Genomic DNA, 12,857 nt, shown 5'->3' on the forward strand with positions numbered 1-12,857 from the left:
TTTAGGAGAGTTGCTATTTTTGGGCCGACTCCGATGAAAATTCTGTTCGCGTCATTACATCTGGAATTGAGCAGATACCAAGAGTTGGCAAAGTGCCTATGACAGAATGTCTACCAGTTGGGATATTTTTAGAGATAAAGTTTATGGAAGGACCCATCTCTTAGATTGGGACATGTGGCAAGAAAGTGGACCAAAGTGAGACAAGTGGCATGACACTTGTTAGAAAGTGGATCAAAGTGAGACAAGTGGCCTCACACTTGTCACTTCAGCTATTGTGTGGCTCTCCACTTGTCATTGTAGCCTTCTCTTGCCATTTTAGCTCATGGGAGGTCCAAATCTATAAATTGGAGCCCTCTCTCTTCATTAATGGAGGCTCTCTTGCTGCACACTAGCCTCTACCACCATTACAAGCTGCCCTAATGATGGCTACTCTCTTTCTCTTTCTCTTGAAGGCTACCCATGAAGAATACCGGCTGTTGGAGGGGACTGTTTTGGAGGCTTCCATCGCGAAGAAATATTGAAGGCAAGGGTATTTAATCATTTATTACGATTTCTAGCCATTGTACTTGTTGTACCAACCTTTGTACCAACCACTGTTCTGGCTGTACCTGTTGTACCAGCCACTGTTCTGGCTATACCTGCTGTACGAGCCACTATTCTGGCTGTACCAGCCCTTGTACTGGTTGTATCAGCCTTCATACCTATTGTACCAGCCACTGTACTGGCTGTACCAGCCCTTGTACTTATTGTACCTACCGTACCAGAGCCATTGTACCAGCTATACCAGCCATTGTACTAGCTATACCAACCACTGTACCTGCTGTACCAGCCACTGTTCTGGCGATACCAACCCTTGTATCGACTGTACTAGCCATCGTATACCTGCTATACCAACCATTGTACCTGCTGTACCGGCTGAATGGAGAGTTGTACTTGCTGTACCAGCTCTATTGCATGAAGACCCGTGGTTTTTGGGAAAGAATCACTACCCACACGGAGGCATATGGATTATATTGTTGGCTCGGCATTTCTACAGCCTGTGTTCCGGCTTGGTAGCCTCGTGTTGGGATGTGTTATGGCATTTGTATATGGATAATCCGGCATCTCCCGTGGGGAGAGTAAGGCCCTCAAAGCTTGTACATGATATTATTCTCCTTGGGTAATAAAATACTCCAAGGGGGGGTCGCCTCTATGCGGTGTCACACGTGCAAGCTCCATTTTCAGCATTTGTGGATGTTTTGTCCAGCTTTATATTTTATGCAAAGTGATGATGGATATATGTTTAAATGTTTTAATATGCATTGATGGTATCAACAAGTGTGTCAAAGGCCCTAGTCCCCCGGGCACTCACCGTCGCGAGTTACATGTATCCCCAGTAAGAATGTGACCAGAATACCTGCAAAGATCCTGTAAATTTGAACGGGAAGGACCGGAGTCTTCATGATTGTTGCTGAGGAATCTTCACCCTTCTTGGTCTTTCGCTTGGGACACTTCCTCCAATAGTGGTCTTTCTCGCCACAATCATTACAGGTCCTCTCTGCCTTTAGTTTCTCGCGGTCAGCGACAAACTTCTTCTCAGAAGACTTCTCTGATGAAGCCTTCCCTTTGCCCGTGTTACGGCCTTTCCACCGTTGGCCAGTTAAGGCCTCCGAACCTCCACCTCGAGGAGGGTTCGTGAATTATTCCTCCTGGTCCAAGACCATGGGCACAAGCTCCTCCCACGTGATGGTGCTGAGCCTGCCACCACTGGTAATCAAAGACGAGTAAAATGCTGAGTACTGAGAGGGCAAATGCGACAGCAACGTTATGGCCATGTCCTCTGACGATATCTCCTTCCCAGCATGAAGGACTTCCTGCTGAAGAGCCTGCAGCCTGTTAATATGCTCCCGCATCGTCAACGACTTTGTAGGGCTCATAACCCGCATCTGTACTTCCAAGGAAATCCTCTTCATGGGCGATACCCTGTTGTAAAGAGAAGACAAATGCTGCCACATACCTCTGGCCAGTGTCATATGCTTTACATGATTGATTACTTGCGGTGTGTAGTTGAGGAAGATAAACGAACAGACCTTGGCATTGACACGATCCCACATCTGTGCCTCTCGGTCCTTTCGGATCCCCTTCCTCTACTTTCGGCCGTGGAACCCCAACAACGATGAAATCAACGAGGTCGTAAGACTCCAGAACAGATTCCATCATAACTTTCCATATGTTGTAGTTGTTCCTGTCCAACTGACGGTCCACCGGGAACGTGGGGAGTGTAGGGATCTTCACATGCCTCTCGGCCATCTCTGACAGATCTGCCATTACGGGGATGTACTCTGAAAAAGGGTGGGTGGGTGGCAACAAAGAAGAACTTACACCTGCAAGTGGCTGTCTAGTAAATCAGCCCGCCGTCCTCTTGCTTCTCCTCTTCCCAAATAGTCCCGTACAGTCCACCAATCAGCAACACAACAGTCCCCCTCTTGCTCACACAAATCCCAAGAACAATCAAGAGCCTAGGGCTCTGATACCGTGTCAGAATGCGCAGCGGAGATGATGACCAAATCTGGGAACACAAGAGCAAATGCAATGCAGAAAACAGCAGCACAAGAGAGAGAGAGAAAGATAGATGCGTGTAACTATGCTCTATATACACAAAAAAGATCCCGAAGTGATACAAATGTGACAAGGGACTGGTGCAGCTGGCCTGTTTCAGAGGCCGCCGACTAGCACTAAGCCTCCACGACCAGCCAAAAACCAGTCGGCCAGCTATAGGAGTGTCGGCCAGCTCATGTGGGAGGTCATGGACCTGAAGCAACACAATTAGCTAGCACCAGCATGTCCAAATGCAGTCGGCCAGCTTCAGAGGTCCTCCACCACAAGGCTGCCACCCAAGTCACAGAAAAATAGGGAAAAATGGGAAAAAAATATGAGGAGTGAGGAAAAAATGAGAAAACACCTACAAGGGCGGGCACACCCATAACAAAGGCCCTGGTGTCAACATAAAGACAAGAGAGGACTTCTAACATTTCTTAGAAGACTTCTCCAATGAAGACTTCCCTTTGCCCTTGTTGTTGTTACGGCCTTTCGACCATTGCCAGTCAAGGTCTCAGAACCAACAACTCAGGATAACGTTCATGCGACTGGAAATGGGTGCGTGAGCACAATATAAGGGCTGCTACCTGCGATACGAGAACTATAACTTTATAGCACTGCATCTACATTTGCGTTTTTACGTTTGCGGCTCACTTTGTTTTTAGTGTTTAGCGCTTTTTTTTGTTTTAATGTTTAACGTTTTTTTTGTTTTAGTGTTTAACGTTTTTTTCTCGCTTTTTTGGGTGTTGGTGGCTGGCTCTCGCTTTGACGCTTTTTTGAGTCGCTTTTTGGTTGCCACATGGCTTGCTTCAATGCCTGCCACACGGCTTACTAGAGTCGCTTGCTTTTGTGCAAGGATCTTAGGCTATCCAAGGCAATCATCTAGATGCAAGGATCTTAGGCTATCCAAGGTAATCATCTAGATGCTACCTCAATATTTCTTGTATTAATCAATTAAAGGTAGCAAGGGCATTAGTTAATCCAAATGGCATTATCATAAACTCATAATGTCCATACTGGGTATTAACAGTTGTCTTAGGAATATCTTATTCCTTAATTAATATTTGGGCTCCATGCAAATGGTCTAACAAGTCATCTATTCTAAGAATAGGATACTTATTCTTAATGGTGAGTTGGTTCAGATCTCAATTATTAATACACAATCTAAGATTTCTATCCTTTTCATGGAGAAGAGTCTTATTCTTTTTTTTTTGTTTGGGAAAAAGGATTGGTGTAACCCAAGAGGATACATTGGGCTGAATAAAGCCTTTCTCCAAAAGTTATCTCAACTATTCCTTGAGCTCAATTGCTTTCAGAAAAACCATTTTGTAAGCTCTTTTTGTAGTTGGTTAGGATCCAATGATTAATTCTATCTCATGATCAACCTCACAAGTTAGGGGCATTTTAGTCAAATCTTATGGAAATATGTCAACATACTCACTTAACCATTCAAGCTCCTTTGTATCTAACTCTTTTCTTGCAAGATTAATCATAATAAAGTAAAATGCCTGCCTCTTCCTGAGTCCCTTCAATAACTTAGATGCCTTTAAAGTTATAGGGTGGAAGCTCTAGTTATTCCAATTCCTTGCTTCTAGTTCTCATACAGATCCATGAAGGAAATGGTCCCTCTGTGAGAAGTTATTCTGTGTCAATCTATACCAAGAATCCCATCATACACACGAGATACACACCTAAGGGTAAGATGTTGAACTTGCATTTGGTTAGATTCCATCTAAGGAGAATTGAATTCCATTCGTCTCATGGTGCAAAAAAGTAACTTTTCCACTTACCAACTGGTACATGAATGGAGTGAAGAGATCTGCAAATATCTTATCTTTGGATTCCCACATGATAAGCTATTAAACAAGGATAAGATGCGATGACTTATTAAGTTGGCAGCACCTTACAACAAGTTAAGTGTATAAGCTAGGAAAAGATCGTGTGCTTAGATGGTGTGTAAAGGAGGATAAATTCTTAGCCATATTTGAAGAGGATCATAGTGGGATCACTGTATAAGTTAGGCAAAGATCATGTGCTTAGATGATGTGTCAAAGGAGGATGAATTCTTAGCCATACTTGAAGAGGTTCATAGTGGGATCACTATATATAAAGCTCGAATAGAAGTAGTATAATCAATGTGCGAACTAGCACTCAAAGCTATCTTATTAACATAAATAGCCTTAAAAAGCTTTGAGTGCACACACACACACACACACTCCCTCTCTCTCTCTCTCTCTCTCTCTCTCTCTCTCTCTCTCTCTCTCTCTCTCTCTCTCTCTCTATCATCTAAAGTAAAATCATTCATGCATGTAGCTCCAAGTGAAAAAGAGAGAGAAAACAATGAAAACAGAGAAAGAGAGAAAATAACATACTTACACTAGAGGAGTGGCCCAATGATCCTCTCGTCTTTTTTGTAGAAGAAATCCTTTTGGTATTGGTTCTACCCTTTGCTGGTGGTGGAGATTTGTTTCACTCCATTCTTCCTTTATTCTTCTTTTGCCTTGTGGTTGCGCCTATGACGTGGCCACTGTTTGTTTTGACCTCCTCTTTAGCAGGTTTTGTTGGTGGTGTAGCTATTGTTTGAGGTTCTGGCGTACTTTCGTGCCTACCTTTTACCGCAGTGGAGCCCATTCCCTTCTTCATTGTTTTTGCCACTTCCTTTCAAAATTCAAACATAGTTGTAATAGACAAACCGACTGGGCTTACCAAAAAGTTGAAAAGAATAATTATTGCATGTAATAATTACTTCAAGTGAAGTGCTCTCATGCAAAAGTGACATATCACACATGTTTAAAAAAAATCCTTCCAATATTTATAAAAAATCTACCTTGGAGTATGTTAATAATAGGCCCTACTTTTGTATGCTTATTAACATGAAAAGTGTATCATCACCACGTTAATGTGCTTATACCCAGGAGTGCAACAACCTCTAGATGGAGGAAAGGTGTGCCCCTAACGTTCAGAACAAAAGAAGATATAGGAGAGAAACAACCTAGATGGAGGAAGTGTGTACAACCATGCACCCAAGTATACATGCATCAACCATACAATATGCCCATGGTGAGGAGGTGGAATTGGAAAAGGATGAACTAAAGGAGAAACATCCTAGTGTGATATTCAATTTTTCATACTATCACAATCCCCAAGAGATAGAAGGGCACAAGATGCCATATAAAATGGAAAACATCATCAACAATTTCAAGCTTGTAACTAATATCATTGCCTAGGTCATTATTTGCTTCTTCAAGCTCATTAGGATATTATTGACGATGGTAGTGCCTAGACACTTAATCTTGGTGGACACAGTCTTGAATAGAAATGTGATATTGTATATGGCACACAATCACATTATCCAATCTTGAGTCTACTCTTCTCTCTCTTGCATTCTCATGTATGATTCCCTCATCATGTGTTAATGTTGTCATGTGCTTGATTGAGATTGGGTTTACTTGCACACTCGTGTGGTAGAGTGTATCTTCCCCTTCCTTCTATTATGTAAGTGAGAAAGATTAGTGGTGTGTTGAGAGAGTCGTAGTACCTACATAGCCAATCCTCCTCCATAGAATACTCCATAGGCAAATAGATTGAGTACCACAATGGAGTGCCTACATAGCCTATCCTCCTCCATACAATACTCCATAGCCAAACGAATAATTGAGGACCACAATGGAGTGATAACAAAGTGGGAATACAAGTACAATTAAATTCTGCTAATAGGAGGTTGAGCCATCATTTAAAAGGTAAGAGGTATGTGAAAACAACATTTTTTCCAGCTCTAAAAAGGGGGATTTTACTATATTTTTAGGTTTTATTTCATGTTTTGTGGGTCTTTGGTGCTCTGGCCGACTTCATTTAGCCTGGCCGACCAGCAACCCACATATTATTTATAGTCTTGCCTCCTCACCACATCACAGTGTACCACATCATAGATCATATCAGATACTATCTGCTGTCGGGCCCTACACCACATCTTCTTTATCATGATCGCATGTTAGCTCTAGTACTTCAGCATTTTACATCAGGCCACACCTTGGGACAGTAGCCCGCTCTGCTATAGCACAATACTTTAGAGTTTTACATCTAGCTACACTTTGGGATGGTAGCCCTCTTTGCCATATAGATCACATTAGCGTTTCATATCAATGCATGGGACAACAGCCCTCTTTGCTATAGTAGAGCATACCAACGTTTTACCTCAGCTCATGGGACAACACCCACTCTCTGCTACACTTCAGCACATCAGCGTTTATCTTCAGTTCACTCTCTAGGACAACAGCCTACTCTCTGGTACATGACACCATTGAGACGACAACCCACTCTTTGCTCACCATCTCACACCACTCGGGACGACAGCCCTCTCTGCTCCTCTCCATCCCTCAGGTATTGTAGCACCCTTGTCACTAGAGCTTGCACCACCACCACTCGGGACCACATCCCTCTCTACTCCTCACCACCCCCCTCAGGTATTGTAGCACCCTTGTCACTAGAGCTTATGCTACTCGGGATGGCATCCCTCTCTGCTCCTCACCTCCCCTCAAGTATTGCAGCACCCTTGTCCTACTCCTCACCAGAGCTTGTACCACTCGGGAGACAGTAGCCCTATGTGGTCTTCATCACCACTCAGGTACTGCAACGCCCTTGTCACCAGGGTCTGCATCCCTTCCGTTGCTCATTACTACCTCAGAGTGCCTTTGCATCCATCGATGCGAGCCTTCGACACCGACTACCTCACGGAGTGCCTTTGCCTCTCACATCAATATGCGATCCTTTGTCTCACCGGCCATGCTTCAGCTCCCGACATTGTCTTTGCTTTTGCACTGGTCTTCTTCACTGAGTCTCCTCACATCAGAGGACCTTGTGTACATATGTTCACTCAATATTATATATAGACTCACTCACCTATTTCATGCTGTGTTATTTTGCTCTGATCTTTCATACATCTAGTCCTTTCATCCTTTTGCCCTCACATGGTATCAGAGCTATCGTGGAGCAAAGAAGGGATTGAAGACCTCGACGAGAGCACATAGCATGGATTGTCTACCCGCACTCTTAGAGGACCAATTCTTCTCACCAGAAGTTGATTCTCCAAACTTTGATTTGGAGCACACAGGGAATGTGACTTCTTACTTATTAGAGGAGTGCCCCTTTCAAGATCTTACTGTGGGACATGATTAACCCATCTACATCACCTCACCTTCACCACCTTTGCCATCACGATCGCCCTCTAACTTTATCAAACTTTGCTTCTAGAGGGGGATACATTCCTTTTTCTAGTGTGTCACTGTGGGACCCTAGCATCCATTATCTTCTCTCATAGTCTCCTTTTTGGCATGGAAGGGGGTGTGTGAAAACAACATTTTATCCAGCCCTAAAAAGGGGATTTTACTAGATTTTTAGGTCTTATTTCATGTTTTGTGGGTCTTTGCTTTGCTGGCCGACTTCATTTAGCTTGGTCGACCCCAACAGCCCCACATACTATTTATAGTCTTGCCTCATCACCACATCATAGTGCACCACATCATAGATCATATATCATGTAGTACCATCTGCTGTTGTCGGGCCCCACATCACATCTGCTTTATCATCATCGCCTCTCAGCTCTAGTACTTTAGCGCTTTACATTAGGCCACACCTTGGGACAACAACCCGCTTTGCTACAACACAATACTTCAGTGTTTTACATCTGGCTCTGAAAGAAAGTGAAGCAAATAGAAAACACAGATGTAGGCCCAGGTACAAGACTTCTAAATGTTGGAAATTGATGTTTAATTACTAAAAACTAAGCACAAGGGAAGCTTGTAGCTGCTATAAAATGGTAAGAAGCAGAAGCTGCTAATAACCTCAACAAGATGCAAAAGAATGAGATGAAATGGGGGAAAGGGGATTCAACCCTTATATACTCACCCAGAGTGCTGGTTGGCCAACTGTAGCAGGCCGACAATAGACCAGTAGCATAAAATGCCTAAAAATGGTAGAAAAATGCTGAATAATATTTGCTAAAATATGCCAATGTAGTGTCTCATAAAATGACCAGTATAAGCATGAAAAGGTGATGTAGACCCTCTGGAGATGATATAATCCAACACCTCCTCTTTAGCTCTAGAAAGGCGGTCCAATATTAACACACTGAAGTAACACCTCCAAAGTAGCTCTCGGAAGTGGTTTGGTTAAGAGATCAGCCTTATTGTCCTTGGTAGAGTAGTAGGCCAATCGAAGAAGTCCCAACTCAATCCAGTCGTGTACAAAATGATAATGTACTTCAATATGCTTGGATTGTGCCCGTATCTCACAGGATTCTGTGCTGCTAGAGCAATAGCACTCTGAGAACCCGAGAAAATAGTAACTGAGGAAGTGTCAGCACAACACAAATGCTCTAGTTTCCGATGAATCCAAAGTGCCTTAGTGGAGGAGAGAAGGTAGGATTTATACTTAGCCTCAGTGAAAGAAGCAGAAACATTCCTCTGCTTTTGAGACCTCCAAGAAACCAATCCAAAACCAAGCATGAAGCAATATCTAGATGTAGACCTCCCGGTATCAATACAACCTGCCTAATCAGAATCTGTGAAGCCAACCGAATCAGCGCCACTAGAGTAGGTGATGCCATAATATGAAGTACCTCAAAGATAACGAAGAACTCTCAAAGCTGCCTGCCAAAATGAGACCTTCGAGCGTCTGATGAGAACTGGCTGAGAGGACACTCATAGCACAAGAGATGTCTGGACGGGTGTTGGCAAGGTAAAGCAATGAGCCAACAATCTAACGGTACTCTGTGGAATCCACCAAGGGTGTATCATCCTCCTTGGATAACTTGGCATTGGGATCCATGGGAGGACAAGAGAGAGGTGTACAATCTGGCAACCCATAAAGTGAGAGTAGCTTCTTCACATACTTCTACCGAGAAATGAAGATACAGTCATCTTTCTGCCAAACCTCCAGCCCAAGAAAATAATGTAGAAGGCCAAGATCAGTCATCTCAAATGTCTTTGATGAAAGCTTGGACTGAACATGTGTGACCAACCCAGTATCTAAACCACAAGAATGAGGTCATTAACATACAAAACAATGACACAAAATCTCTATCAAAACGAAGCACATAGAGATTGTTGTCAGCATATGCTCTCTCAAAGCCAAGAGATAACAAGAAGGCATCAATCTTCTGATACCAGGCACATGGGTTCCTATTTGAGACCATAAAGAGCCTTCTGCAGAGCAGAAGGTACACATGGGTGTCTTGTCCTTGAATCACAAAACCAGGAGTCTGATCAACATAAACTTCCTCCTCTAAATCTCCATTCAGAAAAGCAAATTTGACATCCATCTGGAACACGGGCCATCTGAAGTGTGCAGCCAGAGCCAAAACAATCCTGATGGTGCTATACCTAGCTGTAGGAGTAAATGTCTCATCAAAGTCTTCACCTGCCTTCTGAGCATATCCTCGAGAAAGAAGGTGCTTTGTACTCGTCCAAAGTACCATTTGCATGAAATTTGACTTTGAAAATCCATTTCACACCAATAACACAATAATGTAAAGGCTGTGGCACCAAAGGCCAAGTGTTATTCCTCTCAATAGAGGCCATCTCTGCTTCCATGACTTGCCGCCACACTGCAGCTATGAAAGAGCCTCCTCTGGACTCTCAAGCTCATCGATCTCCTAGAGAGAACTCATGAGAGCATAATTCAATGTGTGATGAGATGTGGAAGCCTGAGATGAATGGTGAGGTCCAAGGGTGGTGGTAGAGATCTGGTTATGGGGCTATGCATCAGTGAGGCTAGAATCTCTAAAGAGTTGCTAAACCCACTGAGGTAGGCCAACCTTCCTCTCAAAGTATGAAGAAGAAGATCCAGCTGCAATAGAGGACTCATCCGATCTGCTGGGAGTGGGGAAGAAGTAAGCACTGGTGAGGGTAGTCCCAAAGTCAAAGCAAGACTCGTAGAGGGACTGGGAGATGCAGAAGCTGGTGCAATAGGAACGAGAGGATGTAAAGTAGTAGTTGGCGAAGTTGCACAGTGGGAGGAGGAGGAGGAGCTGGACATGGAGGAGGTATAAGATCACTAGAATTTGTCAGGAGGAATGGATCATCCAGAAAGTCGAAAGATGCATCAGATGGAGAGGAATCAATGCCAAACAAGCTCTCATGAAACCGAGCATCACGAGAAATGATGATGTCATCAACCTTTGAATCCCAAAAATGGTACCCTTTGGATCTCAGACTGTAGCGTGTGAAGATCATCCTCTTTTGGTGCGAGTGTGGTCCTTTTCTTATTTGGGACATGCACATAAGCAACACAACCAAAAACACTTAGATGAGAAATAGAAGGCTTGTGTCTTATAAAAGCCTCCTTCAGAGTCATCCCCTCAACCGCTTTTGTGAGAGAGCGGTTAATGCGATAAAGTGAGGTAGCCACAAATTCACCCTAAAAACCAGGAGGAAGACCTGCATGATGCAACAAAGCACGACCCATCTCTTTGACGGTCCAGTTCTTTCGTTCCACAACTCCATTCTGCTGAGGAGTGTAAGGAACTGTAGTATATGTCGGTGAATGCCCTTCGAAGTAAGGAAGTCATCAAATGGTACAAAATCACCACCATTATTAGTCCAGAGGAATGAAACGCTACCCCCAGATTGATTTTCCACCATCACGATCCAAGTCCTGAAACTAGCAAAAGCATCTGACTTGCGAGCAGAAAACATACAATACCTAGATTTTGGGAGTGAAATCATCCACAAGAAGAAGAAAATATCGAGCTCCTCCAAGAGACTCAACCTCCCTAGGTCCTGCAAGATATGCATGTATAAGCTCCACCTTCGGGTTGCTCGATGAGTGGCCTCCTCTGGAAATGCATCTCGATGATGCTTGCCCATCATGCAAGATGAGCAGATGTGTGAGAGAGACCTGAGCTGAGATAATCCACTGACAATCTACTTAGAATGAAACTTCTGTAAGGCAGCAATGGGTACATGACCAAAGTGAGAATGCCACAGAGAAGTATCTGCCTCAGAAACCAAAGCCTTAGGAGAAAAGCTGATGAATATGGGAATCGATGTAGGGATCTAGGAAGAAACATTTATGATCTTGTAGAGACCCCCATCATGGACTCCATTGGCAACAACCGAGAGAGTCTTCCAGTTGATTACTTTAATTACCTCATCATCAAAATACACATCAAGTCCCTTCTGAGAAGGTTTGTATACTGAAAATAGATTTTTGGAAATCTATGGTACATGTAGAACATCATGTAAGGTGGCAGAGGAACCTAAAGAAATGTTACCAACACTGGTGACAGGAAGCGAAGAGTTCACCGCGCCGATACAAACTGAAGAAGAAAGAGTCTCGTAGTCCTCCAAGATATGGGCCTGGTTGGTCATGTAGGCAGAAGCACCACTATCACCAATCCATTCCACCACTTCAAGTTTCACTAACCTCTTTAGGAGAAGTCAAATCTGTGATCACGAGGAGTGAATCCAGTGAAGAAGTGGATGAATCTGTGACTGCCATGTATGCCAATTTGGTAGATCCCTCCTTTGAAACTTTGGCTTTATCTTCAGTGTTGTCCAGCAAAGGCAGCACCACAAGACCATATGATTACACTATCAAATCTTCATAGGAACTCCCGTATCAAACGTCATATATATCTGATCTCAATACAAAAAGAGGCATATAGCCTAATACATACCCAACTCAAACATACACACAAAAAAAACTACTTCATTGTATATTAGCACATGCATGAATCCGGCAACACAAGATGAGAAGGATAATCCTGGCCTTATGGAATCTCACTTCACTGAGCACACACAATATATAAAGAACACCGTTTAGATATTCAGCTCCAGTGTACAAGATGGCATCACCACTCTCCTCTTCACAATCTGTGTATCGATTTGGCCAAGTTTCCCTCTTTTCTTCTCATGCAGGCTTAGGCCATACACCAACAAAAATTTCAAGGAAAACAACACACCATTGACTAAGTATTTGACAGTGGAACTCAATCACTCTTTCCCTTTTCACGATTCTGCGCAGACTTCCAGAAACAGTCAGCTCTTAGCATCAATCCTCCTCAGCTTCGTGGTTTTTTTAATACCAACAAAGGTAAGAAACAACAAATCCAAAATGGCAACAATCCGTCTCTCTGGAATTCTGCCCGCCTCTTACTGTTTACGTAGGCTTTTATAGCCTCTTTGTCCTGCACAGCGTACGTCTTCCCACCATCCTTTTCCTTGTTCGTTGCACTACCTCACAGTCATGCTTTCTAGCAAAGATTGGCTGCAGTTATAACA

This window comes from Cibotium barometz, chromosome 33 (genome assembly GCF_041138505.1).
Source record: "Cibotium barometz isolate CiBa-2024 chromosome 33, ASM4113850v1, whole genome shotgun sequence".
Classification (NCBI taxonomy): domain Eukaryota; kingdom Viridiplantae; phylum Streptophyta; class Polypodiopsida; order Cyatheales; family Cibotiaceae; genus Cibotium; species Cibotium barometz.